This window comes from Ambystoma mexicanum, chromosome 9, assembly GCF_040938575.1.
Source record: "Ambystoma mexicanum isolate Mex_15411 chromosome 9, UKY_AmexF1_1, whole genome shotgun sequence".
Lineage (NCBI taxonomy): Eukaryota > Metazoa > Chordata > Amphibia > Caudata > Ambystomatidae > Ambystoma > Ambystoma mexicanum.
In genome coordinates, this window is record NC_090931.1 from 186,293,403 (window position 1) to 186,305,882 (window position 12,480).

Here is a 12,480-nt window from a genome sequence, read left to right on the forward strand (position 1 = left end):
TCCAGTGCCGCGCACAACCAGTCCCCCCCATAACCGTCTCCCCCACCCCACCACCACCTCTGTCAGCTCAGCGCATCTCCTGTTCTCACGTAAATGCAGCTATTCATTTTAGCAAGTATCGAGCACTTACAAAATGTGTGTATCCAAGAATGTGACACCAAGGCGTGCCCCATCCATCTCTGTTGGCCTACTCATGCCCTCTCCACCCCCTCCCTGCCAGGTCACGGTCCCCTAAAAACATGCCCCCCCCCCCATTCCCTTTGAACGCACCTGGTCACCAGACCCCCTACCACCCCCTACCACCCCCCCCCCCCACCTCCAATTCACCTACCATATACCCAATATAGAGTGGTCATATTTTGGTAACACTAACACCTATCCCCACTGTGTTTGAAATTGTAAGACTCAAAAGGCCACACATCAAAGATCTCCCCTTATGAGGCATCCGAAAGGAATGACCACTAACACATGCCCCCATAAAATATTGGTCAGAAGGCAACTATTTCACACCAACAGCCCCCTTTCATGCAGAGTTTTGCTTACAGTCATTAGTTATTGCATGCTGAAAGTGGTAATCCCCCCCAAAAAATATGATGCTGCTTGATTGGCTGGTGCTGAACTGGTTGCTTCTTGTGGCATGCAGGTTAGCTGGGCTCATCTGGGAGGGGTGAAGGTCGGTTGAGTCCACACAGTCGATTATTCTAGCTAATCTAAACTACACAATGATGACTGACATGCAAAGATTGGTGTAAAACATACCGTATACCAGAATCAACTATAAATTGTGGGTAGACGTGGACATTCCTGACCTACGCCTCATTGGGGACAGGGATACGGAGGTCCAGGTTCCTTATCTGAAAGTGTTGTTCTAAGATTCATTTGCCTACTGCCTCAAGGTTCAAACAAATAGATTGATAAGTGTTGGCCCATGGAGAATATATGATCACACCAGATTAGTTATATGGGGGCAATCTAGGGTGGCCCGTGGGGAAGGGTCCCACCAATTGCTACATGAAAGGGACGCAATGGAGCAAAGGTTATACAGGCAATAATTCCTAAAGGTTGGGGGGGGTGGAGTCGAAAGAGCAGGGACGTGTTTTGTGGAGACAGGAGTTTTGCGAGCCAGGCCCCAGCCCGGTCACACACACGGCAGTGATCTCAGAGGAAGACGAATACAGTGTTTGTAAGAATTTGTGTCCAGGCTTCCATGAGAACAGGATTGCTGCAGCACCGACAGGAGGAGGGGAGGGGGTGGTTATGCTGGTACAACGTAATTTCATCGCTGGATGTTTTTTCGCTGTGTTTTTTACCGCAGATTTTTTTTTTTGGGGGGGGGGGGTTAAAAAAAAAAATTATATAAATTGGGTGTGGGCGTACGAGGATATAAAAAAAATGAAAGGGTTTGGAGGGTAACCCTCCCAAAAATAAAAAAAATGTGATGAGTTTTTTTGGAAACAAATCTGCGGTTGAAAAAAAACCCTGCGAAAAAAACATCCCGTGATGAAATGACAGGGAACCGGTTATGCCGTCTGTTACTGTGAGAGGGGAGAAAAAGCTTATTAACAAACTTTGTGCGGGCTAGTAAAAAAATGGAGTTGTGAACAACACAAAAATGTAGTCACTATGTGTCATGCAATGGCTTCCAAGCTCTGTTGCAACTAGCCCGGACATAAGGACATCTCCAGCAATTGAATAGCATTCACTTCATACGGAATGTAGGGGAGTTGGGTCAAAAGGACTCTTCCTCCCTTACAATGCCTAGTGTGTTATTGAGCTTAGGTCTCATTCCCTAGTGGGACGTGTATTTATTCTGTCTATTTGGACACGTGCATGCAAAGCCAACTACAGACCTGGAGTTGCTTTCAGGGTGATATCCATCGGACCCTCCCGAGCCCTGATCAGTGAAAGACCCACAAGAGCTGGTCGAAAGTGGTAAAGGGGGGTCGGGGGGGGAGGGGGGAAACAGAGTTACACTGTATGGCATCCTCCAACAGGCTCTTCTTGCAAAAAATTGACAAAGAGGATACATTTGAAAAGAAAAATTGCACGCTTTAAACTTCTTGATACTTTTAATAGCTTTGAAATGAAAGTTAAATAGAGGTCCACTGGTCATGTACAAACATTGTGGAACGTACACACCGCTGCTAATCATTTATACCGGGAAATCAACTGTCCAACAAGTTCTGCTTTTGTTGGACAGGGCTCGCTTGCATTGTTTTGTGGCAATGTATGTGTCCCAGGAACAAAATCAGGATCAATTCCATGAGATCTTTTACAAAATCGAATTCCATTTCCTGGTATATTGGCTTGGCCACCCACTTTTTGCTTCGTTTTGAAAAGGCCATGGTGTATCAAATCCTTCCCTGCAGTTCTTGATTGTGCTCCCTCATTTCTCGTTATGCACCAATATCGTTAGTAATGTTCAAGTGATCATCCAGTCTATGCCAAAATGCAACCTCTTGGGCCAGTACTTTAGGCACATATTGTGGAACACCTCCAAATCTCCGGTGTGAGAGAACTCTGTCCCTTCAGGTCTCTTGCGTTTTATCAAACATGATCTTCTCAAGAGCTTTGTGTGTAGGTGAAGATGGAACCAACCACTTCTTGCGTTCCTGTTCATCTGATAAAGGTCCATGTGCACATTGGTGAAAATGTTGGTTCTCGGTCCATGAGTGAACGTTGGAACAGTGGTGTATCAATGAGCGCCATTTTTCTAGTTGAATTTCCACAGATCCATCACAAGTTTTGGAGCACCACCAAAGATGGTTGCTGAAAGACTGGGACCACTGTAAAATATTTTCAGAACCCTTTTTGTTACTAGAAACTGTTTTTTTTAATTATTTATTATTGATTGATTGATTGATTTGGCAACGTGTCATACATCAACTTGATGGCGAATGTTTGGAAACTGTTCTTGTATGGCCTTGGCTATTGAAACATGTCTGTCAGTGGCTATGAGGTCTATTTGCATTCCCTTCGATTGAAGATGTTCAAGGGATTTTATGAAACCAATTTTCTCCAGGGCCACTGAGGATTTACTTTGGGACACCTGCACGACCTCCGAACTCACAATTATTTTAGTTTCCATGTCCTGAAAGTGGTATGTGCAGTACTTTGCTGAAAATCCGGCGCTGTCACACTGGGCATCACCAGCTAGCCTGACCCCTTTGCCAGAAAATGTCCATTCAATAGGCATTTGTTCAGTTTTCCTGGCTGGACTAATAGCAGGGAATAAAAATTCTTTGATATTTGTAGTACTGCGTTTTAGCCATGAACTGAATTCCAACAAATTGACAGAAACTGGACAATTTACTAAAAGTAGAGCCACTGAAAAGTAAAGCTGCTGCACACAGATTATTTCCAGCTGGCACTTTGCCAAGCATCGGTTGAGCGTACCATGAAAATGTACCATGGAGCTGGGCACAGGTGGATTGGATTTTCAGGTTAGTGCCTTGTGATACAAGAGTCACATTCACCAATGACTCCCTGCATACTGTCCCCCTCACTGGATGGACACATTTCAGCATCAGTATAATCTCTACCAGGCAGCTGTCGAATATAATGTATTTGTGCTCCTTTATTAGACTATCGTTCTGCATGAATGTGGTTTGAGACTCAATTGTGGTGGACATATCAGCCAAACTAGACACACTGTAGTCGAGATCGTTGGCAAGTTCCTTGATCAATTGCGTTGAGGCTTCAGTCTGTTATTTCAGTTTGTGTTATTTGCACACAGATTGGAGAAACCATCAATGTCGATTGTTTATTGGGTGTCCCTTTTTGCGGATGTAGATTGTGTGAAGTGGTCAGTGAGTAATTTAAAAGCATCTTCCTTATATTCAGTTTCATCTTCATCTTGTCGAGTTCTCACGTTGTAGCAATGGTCCAACAACACTTTGCTTGCTTTGCCGGTCAGATTCAATTCATTTTCTGGCCATTGGGCATAAGCCTCTCGAGTCTGCTTATTGACTTGACCACGCTGTGCCACAAATGATAGTTGCTCCATGGTGAAATCTGTTTGGCAAGCAGCATCTTTGGTTTCATTTGTCATCTGTGTCTTCATACTTCTTTTCTTTCTGGTCCTCTAGGAGATCGGCTGTGAAAACATGTTTAGTGTAAATCCAACATACAGTATATAGCACTTTAGATTAAAAAAACAGGCCATGAAGACACCAGCCCAAAACACTTTTAGTAAAAACAAAATTGTTCATTAGGTACCTTTGTTTTCTTGATTTTCTGTGAAACCGTGTTCTTCACTGTAATGACCGCACAATCAAGCTGGTCCACCACCTCTGATCCATGTGCCTCCCTCCTCTTCTAATTCCCAACCTTGTATACATTCCTTGAATAAAATATTCATTAAAAAAACAAAAGTCAATCATATTTGAAATCAAAGTCTTTCATCGCACACATACATACTGCCGTAAACAGTGTACGTCATTCAGTCAAAATAGACATTTTCGAATTTCACCTGATTGATGGCAAGTGTACTCGATCAGAGATCACTGTGCAAAACCTACTGATTGTAATGTTGCACTCAAGCATTTTGCGATATATTCCGCGTTAAGGTAGAAATTGTAACGTTAGAACTGACATGATAAAAGTTCTAAACACTGCACGTTTATATGAACGTCACTGTCTAATAGTATCCAATGTAGGATTACTTTCTTTCAAGGGAACTGTCAGTTCGCATACCTCATACTCTGGACCAGCTCCAAAGGATGATGTAATTGTGGTCAAAGTACCAGCATCCCCCTGTAACACAGTACTTGTTTTAGTATGGATGAAAACAGTGAAATTGAACAGAGAATAGGATGCAGACAATTGTACATATAAAGAGAAACCCATAAATGAAACATGTAAACAAATGACAGGATACATAAAACTATTTCATATTATTTAAAATTCCAAGCATAAAACATTCTCATAATTGAAAAACAAAATAAAACTACCTGATAGGTGCTCGAAGTTGTTGTTGACTCCGGAAAAGAAATGAATGTAGAATCTTGCTTCTTCATTTTCAGTGCATTGCCACAAAGTTGTAAAAAGGGAAAATTAGATTTGCATTAAATATGTGGGAAGATCCAACTCTCGATAATATTAATTTCTGCAAGTCTACATCGCTCACCATTGGTATACTGGAGGTGTCGGTGATGATGTCACTAGCAAGGGTCTGTGCTTCCGTCAGTATACTCTCCTAAAAGAATTGACATGTGAAGCAACCGATTACGAAAAGATTATGCTTATTTCGAAGGGCACTATGGCATAGTTTTCTATGGTCAAAATTACCTTCTATGATGCTCCTAAAATCATGGACAGATATTTAGCAAAATGTGGTACAATTCTAAAGTAATACAATCTCGTAAATATGCAAAGTTTAGTAAGAAACATTTACACCGAAAACACCAATCCGTTCATGTAGTTAACTGTTCAGTACCTCAAGGCCTACAGCTAATTCGTCATCCGCGACTCACCTGGTCCAGCGGGTGCATGAATAGAGTTGGAAATGCATTTGGAAGCAATTTATGAGACGTTCTGAGTCGATGCTTTGTGATTGGTCGTACATATCCGGGGTAAAGTGCAGGCTGTAGATGCAGAATAGATTGGCCCTCAAGTCCCCCAAGACATCCTGGGCAAGACATCCTGGGCTCTACTTTCCATCTGGACCACTGCAAATCCACAATATCTGACCCATTCTCTTATTAGATCTATATTCCTCTGGAATGTATGCCCGATTGTGCCCTTACTTTTGTAATGGCTCTTAGAACGGCAACCGAAAACCATACAAGCAGGCATTCTTGAAAAATCTGGATAAAAAAGTACACAATTATTAAAATTCTACTCAATGCATGAGATAGATAGAATTATATCAATGTTAGAATTATATCAACGTTTTCTATGCAATTCTATGCAAAAGGCATCATGCTTATAGACATGGACAGAGAAACATTCAATTCTATCACAACTGACACTGATGAAATTTGCTATATATCGAGATCTGAACACTTAATAAGTAGACAACTGTAAAGTCATTGAGATGAATGAACATTACTCTACTGGGTACATTCGTCCGAAATAGAAAGAACATTTTGAGATCAGAAAAAGATGATTAGGTGACCAGCCCTTACCTTGACCAACAAACAGTTAGATTCAGCAAGCAGGGTAGTTAGTAGCTGGAGAACAGGTAGCACAATCACAAGTTGACTTCCAGTGCTCACAGGATGTTGTCAGGATAAATATCAAGGGGTTTAGTAAGAATTAGAAGAGTCGGTGTGCATATGAATGAGCGACATGTTTCTGGGGCGGTCTGAATCAGGGGAGCCTGGAGACACTGGGTCTGGGGAGGCCATGTGTACAATGGCCCCTGTGCAGAACATACCTTTGAAGTGCACATGGTGTTTGGCACCTTGGCCGTTCCCACCATGCCAGGACAAGTGAGCGAGTCATTGATTCACCGAAAAATGTAAACAACTATTCATAAAAATTGAATTGTATTTTATTTTGTTGCGGATGTTGATGGCACAAATGTACTACAAATTGTAAACTTCGGGTTGCAGCACAGTGTGGGAAAATCCCCTGTACTGACCGCTGTCACTGGGGAATTTGGCTATAATGGTACCAACGACACAGGCGGGTATTACTCAAACGCGGTATCCAAGCTTCCCATATAGCCACCAGGTAAATGCACAATAGGCCACCAGCCTGTATCACCTGTGGAAGAGAAACATACAAACTGTATTTAAATGAACGCAAGTGTACATACCTTAGTTGAAAATGCATTCTTATATCCTATGGCATAGTTGCCAGTACAAATGTTACTTCATGGATCAATCAACTTGGGCTTTAAAGCGTAGACCCATTACAAAAATGAACACTCATGGAATCCATAACGTTTGGGGCACAGAGAAATAGCGTTTCTTGGTTGTACGTGAAAGACGCATAAGATGACCACTATGATTTCCCCAAAATCACGAGAGATGTATTGAATTGCCAGACCACATTTATTTGGCAGTGATAGATCAAAGTTACTACAATATAGGAGACAAACATGAATTGTTAGTGGCCTAAGTGACATCAAATCTAGAGTACACTTACTCATTACGTGGATTGCGGGGGTGAACTGTTGCGAAGTTCATGCATAAGCACCATCATTATCCTCAACACGGACCTTGTGGGGCAGGCTGCCCTGAAGTCATGCAGCTCGGTAACTCATTGCGGCGGTGTCTCTTCTTCAGATATGTAGGCCAAGCATCCAGAGTTTTCTCGGCAGCAGCAGTTCTCCTGGCTTGGCATGACCTCGCACTGATTGCAGGTACACCAGGTGGAAACGCCTTCCATGTGACTAGGCTCAGGCCCATAATCTGGCGATTCGTCCGATGCCCCATCGTTTCTGCATCTTTCTCTTTAAACTAATTCTGCCTCGGAATACTCCAGCTCGTACTGGTAGGGCTGTATTGTTGCCATTATACAACAAAATTAAAAACAGAAAGTGATGCTAGTACTAGTATCTGTTCGAACTGGCAACGAGCAATGAAGATAGCTGAACAGAGCAGAAACGAGTCACAGGATACAAAAAAACACAAACTTGTAAAAGCAACTGATCAGAAGTGGTCTGTTTATACTTATTGAGGAAAGAGGCGTCCTGCCATTTCCATGGAGACACGTCATTAGCTGGAGCGCAGAGAACGTTGACACGAGACGTGCATTCGCAGTGTGAAATGGGCCGTATGCGTCTAGTGATGTCAGCTTCAGGGGCTGGGGATACGATTTAGTGCCGCGAGGGCAGTTCTCTTTAGGGCGATGCGGCAACGGATAAGATTAGCACAAGATGGCCATGCCCTGCTGCCCGATTTCGCATGTGTAAAGTGAGGAAAACTAAGGTAAGGTGCACATGGGAAAGGTTTGTATAAATCGATCAATGTATGCTTAAACCCACATGCCTGAACACTCGTGACAATAATATTTTTGTGCGCACTATTCCTTTTAACTGGCTTCTCCTACCATTTTTAGATTTTAACACTTTTGAGCATTTTTTCCATTTGAACCATTTCACTGCTATCACTTTTCTCTTTTAGTACAACATTTCTTGCAGGGGAATATTTTCTGTCAGGTCCCACTTACTTGTCATACTTTAATGAGACCATCGGTTTAGAAGACCAGGCCCAGTTACTAAATATGTCAATCTTAATATTCAATTCGGCCAAAATGAGCTTATGGGCCTAGACTTCATCCCCGACATTGCCGTAAAATTCAACGGATGCACTTGATTTAGGGCCGAAACAGGGTGATGTCAATTTAACAATATCATCCGCTTCCTTAAGTGAGTGTGGTGGAGCATCTGCTGGAATCTGGTCCTTGCGCAGTATTACTTGTGGAAAGTAGCTCTAATAACTAACGGGTTAACCTAGTGTAAGGTCATGTAGTGAAAAGGGCATTTGCACCCCCTGGAACCAGCCTTGATTGCAATAAAACACCCCATCACCCCCCATACAGGTCCCACTCTGCGCGACAGCCATGAACACAGTCTTGGAGAGATGACACCTTCAGCATAAAACGTAGCATTTATTTGAAATTAAGTAACATAATAAAATTTGGAAATAATAAAATGCAAGTAAGAGAAATCACAAATACTCAGAACACATCCTCACGTTTTTTGTATCCATTAGCGCTGGAGACCCAGGTCATCTTAAAGGAACTGCTGCCCATTAACCAGGTGGATTGCCCCATATCCTTCAGCTAGCTCTTAGATGACAGCGCTACAAGGAGCCGAAGGGGCTACATCACGCTCCGGGCGCTTGCTCGCCAGCAGCCCACGGAAGAATCCCCCAGGTCATGTGTGCATGCATACTTGTACCTTTGTGCTGTCAGTCAGCGTGACGCACTATTCTAGAACTTGCTCAGTGCAAAAATGTTTACTGATGGAAAAACCCAGCTTCCAAAGCGTTCCCTTTTACCCCTCCCCGAGACTTAGAGCTCATCTGCAAATTCAGGAATGTCTCTTATCAGTGCATGCAAGACCGTGCCATTCCTTCTCATGCGAAAGAGAATTTGTTTGCAAAGGCTTGCAGCGCTACGGTTGCAAAAAAAGAATATTTCAGGAGAAGCTGAAATCATACGCATTGTAGTTAACCCCTAATGAGCAAGCTTTACCGGGCCTACACTCTGCTAGCTAGTGTCTTGATACAAGACTGGCTAAGCGCTATAATGCTTTAAACACTCAAATACATATAAATGCCTCTATTAGCTACTACACTTGGGCCTCTGCCCTGCCTTTCTATGCACTTGAGCATGATGTAACCTTCCACCCCTTTGATGCGTGCACACTTAATATAGCTCACTTTGCTTAGTATATAGGTGCTACTAAATCATTACTAATCATCTATAAAAGGTATGTTTCAGCATTTAGCACACACTTCGAATAAGCTATTAGTCTTAGCTGTTAATGCAGCCATCTTAGGACCCAATATGTGATATGGTTAGCTCAGCAGGCTAATGCACCCGCAAAAATGCACCTTCCTTCACACTACAGGTCACGCTCATAAAAAGGTCCTACCTTCCAACACCTGTGCATTATTTGCCCTATGCGCTCACCTGATTTGATTAATATCAATATTTGATTCCTCATCAGAGCAAATACAACCTATAGCACCCACACCCTCCAAGATGCCAATATCAGTTAGGTTCCCCAGATCATAACACAAGCGGTGTGAGGTTTAGAGTGTCTCTTTTCTGTGCTGGATCCAGCATAACGATAGAAATCAGTGATCTTGTGACCCGCAACCGGAGTCGCAACTTGCAGAAATTTAGGTTTTCTAATATTTTTTTAATGTTGCGTGTCGACCTTTATGTTCCCTACTAGGGTTGCAGGTGTCTCCCCTGTACTTGTCGAACACCCGACAGTCAGCATTAGAGACAATCATACCCAAATCAGTGCAAATGGTACCAGGTAATAGAGATTCAATGAACATTCCTGGCAGGGGAGTACACCAGGCAATCTGCAGAGTTAAAGAAAAGGCTTACAGAAAAAGTGTTGCAAAGCTTGTGATTTAAACAAGAACTATCTAGTTAAAGAAACTGAAAGTGGAACTTTTGCCATCTTATTTAAGAAACCAGTGGAAAGGGAACCACTCTCTGGATCCAAGGGTTTCTACCTTGGACAACATTTCTGTTGGAGTGATTATTACATTGTTGTTTTTGAACCCTTTTTTGCTACCATCAAGAAAAATACATTTCCTTGCACCCTTTATTTTAGTGCGAGGGTTAGGATAGGACAGGACATTTTGGACTCAAGGACGGCTTTTCAGTTAGATTTCCTGACATAGACGGATCCTTAGTTTTGATTTTCAGCTAGGGAAAATCCTTTTAACAATAGGGCCAGTTAGACAGTTTGCCAACCCACTTTATTTTTAAAAAAAATGTCTTTAGTGGAGAATATGAATACCTTGTGTCCGACTCATTTCTGACCCCTCTCAGCAGTTAGACACTCACTGTTCCAACAGACCAATCAAACGAGATTTACAGTGTGACAGCAACAGGCCCTAGGAGATTTCATTTGCAGAGAGGTTAACCATGACAAGGTGGAAGAAATGAAGCAGCAAGAATATAGAAGGAGGAAACAGGGGGGACTATGGTGGTGACAGGAGAGATCAGGAAGTTAAGAGGGAAAGAAGTCAGATGCAAGAGGAGGTGGAATTATAAAGGTCACTGAAAGCAGAAGGAATTATAAGAGATTGATCTTTAGATGCAGGGAGAGGTTGGAGACTGAGAATGGACAGAGGGAAGGTGGAGAGGTCAAATATAAAAAACCATATTGGCCAAGTCAAGGGGTTGAAGGTGGCGTTGATATGCAAGAGACTAGAACAGTGTTGCAGGAGCTTAGAGGAAGAGAATAGAAGTGCTGAGAAGTAGAGATTCTTGTTACCTTGGGCCCAGCGATTGATGTGGCAGGCAGTGCTGGAAAGGGAGAAGAGGCAGGGCAGAGAAAGAGCAGGGAGCCAAAATCCAGATTCAGGTGCCCGCCAAACACAATGAACAACACTTGCTAAGAAAAAGAGGAAACTAGTGAAAAGAAGAGACTAGCCAGGAGCCACAATCTGGATTCCAGTGGAACTGGGAAGTAGCTCAGAAAACTTACCAGCCCGTGGCTGGCCGGCAGGTGTGACAAGGGGTGTCTCCAGTCTGAAAATACCTAGAAGGAAAGGAAATAAATAAACCCAGACAGGCCAATATTCACATCCAGCAGCTACAAAAAGGTTCCTGGCCCTTTAAAGAGTCCACATAAACTGATCAAATTCTTTCAGGGCAGGCACCTCTGAATCTGGTCTGCAGTAGACTGCAGGGGTAAACATATCAAGTTGCAAGCTACTAGTTAGCCACTTTCCACCTCAATGCAACACATCCACACATCATACCATTTCTTACTTGCCAAGAGTCAATTACCTCTAGCCAGTGGGAAGTGTACATTTTGCAGCCTGGTAGACTTGCCACTTACACCATGGCCCTGTTGTAGACTGGGATTTGGTGTCAAAATATCCCTCTCTGGCATTGTATTCTTCTGGGACTTCAAATGATTATACAGAGATGGATCATGATTTGATCATATCCTTGCTATATCCTTTGTGTCAGAAACCTATAAAAACCTTTTTGTTACACTGCACTTCATCTCAAATTGTCTTGTCGATCCTCTGATTCTGAGCGTCAACTAAGAAAGTCTTGTGAACCTCACAAAGCAAACAATGCACTGGAAGGGACTACTGTAAATAAACACTTATAACAAGCCGTCAGGGCAAAAATGTAACAAAACACATTGTTCGTCACAGTAGCCTGGATAAAATGCTTCCCATCAGTCCATAATTAGAGGCTTTATCATCTGCAGTGTGATCAGGAAGACCAATTACACACAAAACAGGTGACTGGTTGCTCGCAAAGAGTTTATCAAAAACGGGCCACCGTCTAAAGCCCTATAATTTATACTCTTCTTGCAATGCACACTATTTAGATGTAAGAACGTGATGGGTGGGGGAGTGAAGCAATGCAAATTGTGTGTGACGTTTTACTTCCGACATGCATATCGAAATAAGCAGAGTTCTTAACCCATGTGTGACTAGGAAACACAAATCATACATAACAATTGTCAACATGAGATCAATCGATCAGCACATGGCAGGATTGCCCGCTTTCTGAATGCAGACACAATGTGCATAATAACCACATTGGAAATTGGGATTTTCAAACTGACAAGTTCAACATGAGAATTGGCCACATTATCTCAAAACGAAGTGAAAACATTTACGTTTGCCAAATACCAGTTAACAAACCAGGCAAGACAGAAGTGCAGAGTTGAAAAGGATGGTGGCAGGTCAAGTTTCACTTTGAGAGGCTACTAATGAAGTTAATTGGGGACATATTTCTAACAAATTGATTGCAGAGCTGATTTTGAACAAGTGTTTGTGGATTATACCACCAGAATGCAAGAAAAGA

At 42.6% G+C, this 12,480-nt stretch overlaps 1 protein-coding gene across 4 annotated transcripts in view; it reads right to left on the reverse strand.

The window, feature by feature from the left end:
- UBE4A (ubiquitination factor E4A) overlaps nucleotides 1-12,480 on the reverse strand; it is a 915,337-nt gene that overhangs the window by 850,926 nt on the left and 51,931 nt on the right. Inside the window, exon 2 of one of the 4 annotated variants that reach the window (XM_069614442.1) lies at nucleotides 11,135-11,188. The exons of the other annotated variants lie outside the window; for them this stretch is intronic. The gene's annotated coding sequence lies outside the window, so the exon portion shown is untranslated. The remainder of the gene's footprint in view (nucleotides 1-11,134; nucleotides 11,189-12,480) is intronic. 4 annotated transcript variants of the gene reach the window in all.